We start from the raw sequence: 12506 nt of genomic DNA on the forward strand, positions 1-12506 counted from the left end.
GATATGCTACTATTCATGTGGTATGACCTTATGCTGATAGAATTCATAATTACTTGACTTTATTAAGATATTAGTCTTATGTTGGATATGGACTTGCATTGAGTGATGTTGTGCCTAATGGCTTATGTGTTCCTAATTGTGCATGAACTTTTTCAAAGTGATTTAGCATGATGGTGATCAAACTATCCCTTTAAGCATGATTTCAATATTACATGTGCATATGTTTCCATAATTCGTACAAGTGGATGTACTAACCCATATTATTTCCTTTTTTCCCAAACAATATAGATTCGGTCCATTGAAGTATCAATGACAAAATTCAAGAAGACTTAGACATATTTCCTAAGTTGATTGGTGAGTAGTTCTCAATGTTCGAGGATGATACCTTCTATCTAGTGTAGCCGAATTTGCTATAGTCTTAAGACCTTCTTTCTTTCCTATTGTTGAAGATATTGTTGTAAGCTCTGTGTGGCAATAATATATTTGTTGAGGGCTATGCTTGAATGTTATATTCATTTTAGATGGTTTATTGTGAGACGGTATATTAGGATAAATTCTTATATGTTATGTATATTGTTTAAACGAGAAGCCTATGTACGCTTCCTATGTGAGGAGTCTAAGTAAACTACTTAAGTAGTATGTGAGAGGTCTATGTAAACCTCAATATATAAAAGTTTTAATTTTTCCGCATTTTAACCTATGAAATGTAATGACGAATGTTACGAGGCTAGTGTTAGTCCTCTATGAGGATGATCACGCCAGTTACGTCTAGGGGGTGCTCCTTATTCGTGACACATGTTATCAAGGAACTTGACAAAAATCATCACTAATCCTTTCTCACATAAACATGAAAAAAATCCAAAATCAAAACTCACCCCAATTAGGGGTGAACCTAAACAAACAAACACACATTCATAATACCAAAACAATCATAGTTTTTATGAACAACTACATCTCACAACATAAATTTTCATAAGCGTAAGTTACAAAAGTTTCAATCTTTAGATATCAGACACTCCTTGAGAGAGATATTCAAACATATAAACCAACAAATAATACAACAACAATATCAAAATTCTAGATTAGTTATTGTAGACTGCCACTTAATAGTAGAATTGGATTCAATGATCCCCACATTCAACCACACATAATTGATATATGACCTCAACAACAAGATGAAAATCAAGATTATCATACAATCATAAATACGCAGGGTATCTCTTCTATAAATTCCCATAAGCAAGGTGGTACAAGTAGACCATATAAATACTTTAAGAACTCCAAGACCATACAACATAAGTCATCTGAATTAACCACGCCTTCCTAACTCATCCTACTCAACCAAGAGAACACTGCATGATCCGTACATATGATCCACCAATAGAGATCCATCCACAAAATGAAAACACCGGTAAGCATAGCTTGTGCATTACACTCACAACCATGTACAAAAATTAAATAGATGGTCACATAAGAATTTATTGAATAACATAAAAGATTTTTCTTTGAAGAGTCGATACCAGCCATTTTCATTCACTTGACTCAACATACTTTTCAGATCCTTTGACTGAAGCCAACTCTCTTAATACTAACAAGCATCATAACCACTCCAACTATTGACCTTACTTTTAAGCCAACGCTTTTTAAATGAAAACCTTTCTAAGGTACTTTAACAACTAAAAGTAATAAACTTTATGACTCAACCCATGTGTAAGTCCTTTCAAATGCTGAATACTTGACCCAAGTGACTATCTCACACCAAGAATGTAGATTTACAATGAAAAATCTAAATTGTAAATTCAACTGTATAACACAATATCCTTATCTATCAACATTTGCTTATGTATTGAAGATTTTTATGGATTCGTGGATCTTTGCTTATCATAGATCACATCATTGTTGATCTTACAATATCTTTTTTGCTAAACTTCAATCGTACTCCTTAATAAACTCAAAAAGAAAAAAACAAGGCACTTATCATCACACTGAAGCTAATGTTTGTACACTCCTTTCTCAAGTCCTTTCCAATAGTTTATTACCAATATGATGGACTTGTGACACTATTACCATAGTCACAGCACCCTGAATCTAATTATCTAACCCTCTAAATATACCTCTTTTGCCCTTGCAATCAAATACAATATTCTTAATCTCGCCTCTTTCAAAAGGTTGCACTTCATCCCACTATTTTTCCTTTATTATGAATTTAACCGTTTAATTTTTATTCTAACGGTGTCCCACCATCTCTTAAAACTTTCCGTAAAACCACGTTACTTACCAAATATAGAAAACCACAACCTTATATACTCGCAAGTCATAATTACTACACCAAATTTGCTTAGCCACAATCTTATTAAATAGTTGTATCCCGTCAAATCTACCACGAACACTTGTTACCATTATGCTCAGTCTCCTTGACTATCACTAAAAACAACATTTTCATCAATATAACACCTCAACTCAGGTATACTCATCAAATTTAAAGGTCTAACTCAATATTGGGACACACTCTCTTACTAAAATCTTTAATTTCCACCACCCAAGTATACTCAATGGGGATTTGTTTATCCATGATCTCTCCATTCCTGTATTAATCTACTCCCTTATTTATTAAGATGAAATCATCATTCCTCGTACTACCCTCCTTTTTATCAAAATAATATAGGAGCACCCCACTTGGAAACACTAGGACAGATGAATCCTTTATCAAGATGCTCTTAGATTTGAGCCTTTAGCTCTCTTATATCTGACATCCCAGGAATAGGCTCAATAGAGGAGGATTCAACCTCAACATTTCGAGGATATGATCCAATTACATCAAACTATCTATTTCCATCAGTTTTCTATCTCAAATGAAGGATATGATCTTAAATAGCTTATGCTTTTAAACCCCTTCCACTCCAATCTTTCCCTACTGGGACCTCTAGAGTCACCAACTTAGCATTACAATTAAGACGGTATATTAGGGAAACAACCAAGTCATACCTAAGATTATATCAAGTCAATCATATTAGTATAAAGAAATAAACCCAAGTCTGAAAATCCATAAACACAAAAGACAAACACAACACACATGGGTAACTATGACTGACTTTTCCAGTGTGTTAGAAACATGGATGGGGTATGAAGTATATCACAAACCATATCAAATACCAAGTCAATTGAACTGACATATACAAAGAAGTAGATTCCAAAACAACACATTAGCCATTGGTCATAATTGTTATAATACTAGTGGTCACTACGTACGACCCTCATATGTTCAAGTTTCCCTTAATTTTAACACACTTAGCAATGTATATTCGATTTTTGACCATTGAATCAGGTCGTAAGAGTTAGTTTGGCTACAATTTTGGGTCCATAATTATGACCAAAAATATAGGGAGACAGGGCTGAGATTTTGTCTCGCTCTGTCCCGCTCTGGCAAGAGCCGACAGCCTCTCCTTGGCGGGAAAAGACCCGCCCGAGTGTCCAAACGGAAATAGACGCTACTTATAATTTTTCTTAGGGTTCTTTTCTTTTCTAAATTTCTCAAATGTACGCAGCTTTACTTAGAAATTTAGACTAATTATCATAATTAGGTGAATCATTGTTTACCCCGAATCAATCTTAACGACACACACTCCACAAGTTCCCTTACGTTACATTTAACACTACAACTCATACGTTCCGACGATACACCCAGACATTCATACGATTATCACATAGTCTCCATGCACAACAGATCTCTTGCTTACTAATTACATCATAATTTATGTAGACCCTTACGCCTAATCCACATATGACCTTTTTTCACAAAAATTTCCACGACACTCAAGCGGTTACAATTGGCGTAATTTCAACATTTAGACAAGCAATGTTGGGCACATAATCATATCCAAGCACCCAAATAATACACTGTTCACATTCGTTGTTAATATTAGACAACTAGAAGCACGCAATCACAATTCAAAGTTACAACTCATAGAGAAGTCCAATTTCTTTAATTAGTTCATTCCATAAATGACCATCATTCATGCCTTATACAATCTATCAGACAAAATACCAATTGGAACACTTCTCAATTCCAATTAACTTGTTTGTGTTCCATCTAGTTCACTTTGTTGAAATACCAATTGTAATCGGAAGATACTAATTATACTCAACTCATACCATAAGTGATAATAGTAGCCAGTGAGCCTTATGAAACTGCAAATTTCAATGACAAAACTTGGTTGAACCCAATTCTTACCCGCCTCATTCTTTAAATGATGGTAACTAGTCCATAAATAAATTTGATATAAAACTGGTGCACCTAGCCATAGATAAAAAATGTCACCTATCTGAGGCAATGAATACTTTTTCCAAATATAACCCTATTCAATTGTCAGTAATATATATAATTCCCCTCTTGCTGGTGATGTGTTAACATATTTGATGATCTAGTTCGAACCTAGATGGAAGGAGGAAAGATATCAATTTGTATCACCTAGATACCGATTGGATTCAAATCATAGCATGAAGGATTCGAAAGAAGTTAGTTTTTCTCCTAAAGTCTTATATCCTCTCGAAGAAAGTACCGACATCATTATACCATTCTAGAAGACTCTACTAGACTCGTTTGGTATAATGATATCAATAAACCAAGGTCTCTGATACCAACTTTGTCACGACCCTAATCATCATGATTTGCGCCCACACTAACCATTCAGTGGGAGAACCACTACTACTACCCAAACTAAGCAACTAAACCAAAACTAAGATAATTAAGTTACAAAAGCAAGTTAATTAAATAAATAAATGCGGAATTAAATACCTAGAACCCGAAATTCATTGTACCAAACATCTACTAACAACAACTCTACAAAGGGGTATAACCCCAAAACTAACAACACTATAAACAAATAGTCTAAGTCCAAAAGAGTGGACTTAAACAAGGAGAACTCAAGGCAGTCTAGAAGAACTAGCTTACCCTTGAATTCAAAACGGTCACTGATCTTCTAAACGAGGTCTGTCAATAGCCTCCGGAACATGGCCTATACCAACAAAAATAATAATAAGTGCAGTATCAGTACACAACCAGCATGTACTAGTAGGGTCATGCGGCTGTCCCACAAAGTGCAACATAAACAATTCAAACAACATTATAATCACATACATATATCTATATATAAAAATTCACAATATTAGTCATCTAGTCATGATTAATGTAGCATCACGCATTCTCAATACTACATATTGGTTATTAATTAATCGTAACATATAGTATTTGAATATCAATCATTACTAGATATGAACTTAATCATCACAAAATAGATACAAAAAACAATTCAATGGTCCTCTCACAGAACCCAATTAAATTATCCTCTCATTGAACCCATGCCTGAACTGTTAACTTGCTGGAATATGGCAATATAATCCCATTTTTATGTCACAATGTGACAACTGATCCTAGCTAACTTATCAAAATATTGTAATCTGATCCAATAGTTGTATCAAAATGTGTCAATCTAATCCTAGTTAGTTATGCCAGAACATGGAAAACCGATCTGATTTAGTATTCGAGAACGTAAAAATATGATCCCTAAACACACACCATAATCATAATCATAAGTAGATCATCAGGATCATACATTACATCATGATTTCATGGCTACATCATTCATCTATCCATTTAAAACAAGTATGATCAATATTGCAACATTCACACGTACACAAGTATCACAATGAAGCAAGAAGACGCATACATCATACAAACATAAAATCACAGCCATCACCTACCTTGAAACAAGTTTACAACCCTAAGAAACTTGATCCTTACCTTTATGGATTATTTCTACTTGTTATTGGTATACAAACAATCATAATAACATGGGAATCAATAAACAATCGATAATTACCCAAAAGTATAATAATTATAACAAACCCAAGATCAACCCACGATCATAAGAATCCAATTTAGTCCTATTTTTATCATATAATCAAGATCAAAATTCTTCCTTATTAATATTTTCCCATCCAATTATGTTCTATGGATTGAATAACGCATTCTGGGAGTTAGAATCTTTCCTTTAGTCTTAAGAATGGTGAAAAACAAGTTAAAATCACCTAGGGGTCAAACCTTATCTCTAAAAGTTGAAAAGTTCAAAATAAGGTCATTTTGGGATTTAATTAACGACTTAATTCGAGCCTAACCCCCTAAAGCGTCCATCATCTCGTTGTAGTGGCGGCGCCATAACAGCCTAAAGTCCCGTTTCAATGGCATTTTTGAAACAATGAGCTCCTCTTTTGAACTTACAATTTAATTTTGTGTTGTCTGCCACAATGGCCACTATTTAAGTACATAGGCACCGATTCCGCTATAGCATCACATTGTAACAGAATGCTCCTTAAAGTAATCCCCATCCCCCTCCCCTTTCACAACATACCTCTAACCAACGACGCACAGAAAATAACTTTCACGCTAAGATCAACTCCCTCATATCTACTCATCTAAATTCAATACTGTAAAGTCGTAGGATTTCTTAGTGGGTTATCTAACCACTCATGTGATATAAATAATAATTAAATTACTATATTTCTACATGATTTCTCTACACCTCAAATACTCCGATTTCATCCAAATTTGGACAAGATTGGAAAAAATTCAAATACTACTTAGAGTTTTTCCAGCCCCAAATTTTCTTCGTTGACTTTTCCCTTATGATGGAATAAGGTCATTATAGGATCCCCAAGAGTTTTTGGATGAGGTGTATAAAGTTGTTAGGGATATGCGAGTGACTTCGATCAAAAAAGTGGAACTTGTCGCCTATAAATTGAAAGAATGTTGCCCAAATTTACTCAATGGAAAGGCAATACGCCTATTGGATTGGGTCCTATAGAATGGATGAGTTTAAGAAAAACTTCCTTGGAAAGTACTTTCCTCGAGATAAGAGGGAGAATAAGGTACATGAGTTTATAAACCTTAGGCAATGTGGTATGAGTGTGAAGGAGTTGCCTTGAAGTTTACCCTATTGTCTATGTATGCCCCATCCATGGTGTCCAGCCCTAGAGATGAGATGAGTAGGTTTGTGACAAGTGTATCTGACCTAGTTAAGGAAAAGTGGTATACGAGAATGCTATATGATTATATGAATCTTTCTAGGCTTGTTATGTATGCTCAATCTATTGAGGAGTCCAAGCTTAGGAGGAGGAGTGTGAGGTGAAGAGACCTAGGTCCAATAAGCAAGTAACCTAGGTTCAAGAAGGGAGATCCATATCAAGATTCTTCGAGCACTCTTAAGGTCGACGAAGAGAGAGGTGGTAGATCTCGATCTTCTAAACCTACATGCCACAATTGTGGAAAGAATAATTTTGAGAAGTACCTATACGTTACTAGTGCATGATATCAGTGTGATAAGAATGATCACCAAGTGAAAGATTGTCCTACTCTTACGGCAAGGGGACGGGAGGCCGAGAAATCTTCTCTTAGTGGCCCAGATCTTGATGCTCTAAACAAAAATTGTTTCTATGCTCTTCAAACTAGCAAGGAAAAAGAAGATAATCCGTATGAGAGCACCTCAACGCGATGATTTCTTATAGTCGTGAATGTTGTATTAAGATTCCTCTATTGACTTTATGATTGATTCTTAGTTTCGTTCCCTCTTAAGTTAGGGATAGTATGATGAATAGTAAGGTTGTGAAAGTTCCTTTACCCTTATTTATTCTTTACATTCTCACTCAAGCTTGAGACCTAGAGTTCCTTGTAGATTGTTTCATGATTGGGGTCTTGTATGATTTATATATTTACAACATTTCCTTATGTTATGCATATGTTAATAAAATTTATGTTTATATGAGAAAATGAGTTTCATGATTGGGTTCCTCATGTTCAGGTGATCTATGAAGAGTTGCCTAAATGTTTCATGAGTTGACTTGTTGAACATGCTTAAATGTGCATTTGAGAAAAAAAATTCATAATTTCCTTACGATGTTGTATTAGAATTATATGATATGGAGAAGGTAGTTCCTCCAATCAAATGATAAATGATGAAGTTTTGATGCATAATGAGTTTGTAGATATAGTTCCAACTTTCTTGCGTGCATTGAACTTATTAATGGGTAGTTGATTTTTCCTCCTATGGTTTGTGCCTTATATGTGTGTGTCATGACTATTGGGTTACTAGTCTTAAGGCGTTCTCCCTTAAAAGTATTTTAAAGTGTCATTTAAGGAAGAATGTTCCTAAATGGGAGATAATGGAACGACTAAAAAATTATAGTTTGAACTATAGACTCATTTTGTAAATTTGTGTAACTTTAGGTTGATGTGTAGGCAGTTTTAGAGCTTAAATAGATCAAGGAGAAATACGAGGGTGCGAGCTAGGGCCTAAGCTAACAAGATAAAGTGGAAAAAACCGTGCTCTAGAAGGACCATTTAGCGAAAAGAGTGTTTGATCGCCCAAAGAGCTTGGCGAGTCGCCCTTATGCCCTTGTGGTCGACTAGTAGGCTGACCCTTTGGCCAAAGTACTAGAATAAAGGGTGCACTAGGTCGTGCTCGCCAAGCTAGTTGGTGTTTCCCCATTGGGCCCCCCTCGATCGCCCAATGTGCTGCCCCATTTATGAGCCTGCTGGAAAATTGGGCGAGCCAAGTGTGCACTAAGCAAGTCCAAGGATACAAAGGGCGAACTAAGACAGGCAAGGTCCAAATTTTTAAGTTTTAACTTTAAGAGTCGTTAGTTCTTTTCCCAAGTTAAGTCCTTATTATTCTATTCCTTTCTTATAAACTATATAACCTTTATAAGACTTAAATTCCCTCAATTAAGTCACTTTTTAACAAACTCAAATAAAAATCAAAAGAAGTTCTTCCTCTCCCAATATTTGTCTCTCGGACTCAAGGAAGAAGAAGATGTGAAAACTAGGGCTTGGAGAAGTTTTCACTACAAAAAAAACACTTACACTGCAGGGGTTAAAATTAGATATTGCAGGGGTCAGTAACCCCTGGAAATTAGTATTACAGCAGTTGGAAAAACTCCAACAATTCGATGTTCCATAATTAAGTCATTGGGGTTTTTCTCCAACCCCTGGTACCATTATCAGGGGTTTACTAGTGGGGGTTTTGACCCCCACAAATTGATATCCATAAAACTACACTTTATATTCTAGGATTAAAAACCCCAACAATTTGTGAATTTTAGGTGTCGAAACTCCCACAATTCATGAACTTTACATTAAAATTAACAAGAATTTTAACTCCTTCAAATTGCAATTTATGAAATATATATTTTGATATAATTTAGCTAAAAATATTCAATTTTAAATATAAGTAATTAATTAACTAACATGTAGATCATAGTCAAACCTAAAAGGGCCTATTAGTATAAGAAATAACACAATATTTCAATAAAAAAATATATCATAAATTGTACTATAGTTTTACAAATAAAATTGAAATGTCATTCACTTAAACCATTAAGATTACAAGACACTTTAAATAACTACAAAAACATGATTAAACTTCAAATCACTAGCAATCAAACTCAAGATAGGATATGCAACAGTTCATGAAACTTCAGTGGGTTTCACTACGATATTACTTCGCTGTAAAAAGAAATACACAATAAGCGAATTCATAAAAACTTAACGATGAATATTAACATACTTGATGAATTTAGTACTATCATCTTATTAAGTTAGATGGTGAATAAGACATGTTAGTTGACAAAAATATTACAACAATAACAACACACACAATGGAATTTCACAAGAGGATTTGGAAAAGATTGAATACACGCACAAGTAATGACCCATACCCACTTACACTTGTCAGGGAGCAAAAGGAAAACAATTACTATTTTTTATGTCCAGCCAAATAATACAACTTACTGGGTTAAGAGCCTTCTTAAGAAATACATTAGTAGCTCAAACCAGTTGGGTCTCGATGGCCACAGGCCATTACTCACTCCCCTATAATACTTTTAATTTTTAATGAAATGTTTCATCTTTTCTAACAAAAAAAATGAAGTAACAACAAATGGGTCCTAGTTAGGTAAAGTCTTGAGATTAATTCATTAGGAAAAGAAATTAATAAGTAATATCTATATGACTAGATATCACATTAGTTTTACCTGAAATGTACCTCTAATCCTTAATTCTTTCAAGTATCAAAGTTCCAGAGAAAAAGATTTTACTTACCAATTCTAACCACCTTGCTATGCCTATATAACATAGTGCAATAAGTTCTCAAGACAATGTAAAACGAGGCATTCTTGCTACTCTTCCAAATCTATTTGGGTCAAAGGAATTTCGCATTTAACTTTCATTACATCTTTACTAACTATTTAAAGGGAAAAATCAAATAAAGAAATACAATAAAATCACAAGATTTGCAGAGCGTCGTAGAACTTGAGCGAGTTGTGCATAACAACTTGTAAGAGCTTTTGTCTTCTTGAACAACCACAAATATTGACACTATAATAAGAAAAAATATTGCAGATTGTCTTAAAGAAAGATCTCATCAGAAAAATGAGAACCCAACTTAAAAAGAATTATTGAATAGCAGGTAGAACTTGAAAAAATAGCTGGAAATATAGACGAAATCAGGTTTAGGAATGCGGAAGCAAATACAATTAAATGAAATCTACACAAGTTACAATATAGAATCCCACTTGGTTCAATGTGAGAAGAGGTATTGGCATCTCAGGTTTGTGATTCTTGATTACAATGCAGGAAATTCCACGGAGATCTGCATGAATATACCTATTTCAAGGAAAATATCTATCATAAAACAATCACTTGAAGAGGAATGAAATCTCTACAAACTTAACCAGATTCACAAGACAGTTTTAGAATCTAGTGCCATGTAAAAACTAGAAATACATTAATTAGGAATTGATCAATTAGAAACAATGTAGGTAAAATTATTACTAAATCAAAAAAAGAACAAGAAAGATGTGTGGTCAGTATCAAGAACAAGAAATAATTGTGTCCTTGATTAGTTTATTGTTGACGGCAAATCTGGAGAATGATGTAACCTTATTAAAAATCCTCAATCTTCCAAGATTAGGCCCATCCACAATGCCATGAGTGTCTATTTAAATCTCATATTGTTGCTCATCGATAAATTTTATGGCTTCTATTCTAGAATTAATTCCTGCAGGCATAAAAATTTAAGACAGATAAAAACAAAAATTGAACTCTGATTGTAGAGGACAAATTTGTTACTCTAACATATTAATTTGAAGTTAAGAAAACAAGGTTACTAACAGTCGATGCTCATTATCCATTTCCTAGTCAAGACACCCATCAAATATTTGAGAGTTCTTCGGCGTGCTCCTTTCTCATATGTAGAATCGGTGACATGAGTGACACTTAGATCCTAAGAAAGCCCCTTTAAGTTGAGAATTTAAGTTATCCAATTAATGAATCTCATTTGTCTCAAATAATTAAGATCTACTAAAATATCATGTTTGATTACTTTTTCATCAGTAGTTACAGACAACAAAGCACTAAGTTTGAAGTTTATAATTATGATATGTAATGGTAATTAAGCTTATAGTTGAAGAATATAAAATAGTCAAGTAAAAAAAAGATAAATTCCATGAGATAATTACCTAATCAAACAAACTTATACACTATATTTATCAAACATAACAAGAGTTCAAGAGCAACACTTCTTATCAAGAGTTCATTTATTTCTATATCTTGGATCCGAGATGTTAATAATGATAGGAGGGAATCTCAACCATCACACACACTTTCAAAGGTAAACATTGAGAGAGGGTTACATGGCAGTTTAGACTAACTTACAGTTTTAAGTGAGAAGAAGCATCGGACAAGCCTGACCTTGTTTAGTTGTTGGTCCAAGCATCCTTGTACTCCACAATATATGGATGGAATAGCTTAGCTACGATACTATCATCAAAATAGTATATACACAAATATCATCATATATCACTTAGCAAACCTGTCTTTGATCATTGTACCCAAAAGGTCTGAATGTGAAAAAAACTATTTCAAAACTTGATATTAAAGATGGTGTAGACTCTGCACTCTAGTAAGATCAGGAATAGATACTTGCAGCGTGCAATTTTTGAGACTTCTTCAAAATAATCTATGAAACAAAGTATCATCCCATTTTACGTGACCTAACATGAAGAGAATACTAAATAACATGAAAATTTGAACTTGTGTGATTTCAAACAACAATTCACAACATAGTATCATCCCATTAACTGATATTTTATTTATTACCAACACAATTCAAAACCAGAGCAAGCCATACCAGACTTCTCATCAAGAAAACCTCCTCCTATAGTATCATTGCCTTGTACAACCAAAAGTGAACCTATTATAATAACTAACCTCCCAAAATAAATACCAATTTACCACAGATGTCTAGAACACTCCCTCAAGACTACTAGAGATGAGAAAGAAGCATATTCTGATAGTCCTCGAAAGTGATAAAAATGCATATCATCCTGAAACTAACTACTTAAAGATTGTCACGGTTTGGCATACACAGTTAAAAGGTTAAAAGGTATCATCAGGC

The sequence above is a fragment of the Solanum lycopersicum genome, chromosome 3 (genome assembly GCF_036512215.1).
Source record: "Solanum lycopersicum chromosome 3, SLM_r2.1".
Classification (NCBI taxonomy): domain Eukaryota; kingdom Viridiplantae; phylum Streptophyta; class Magnoliopsida; order Solanales; family Solanaceae; genus Solanum; species Solanum lycopersicum.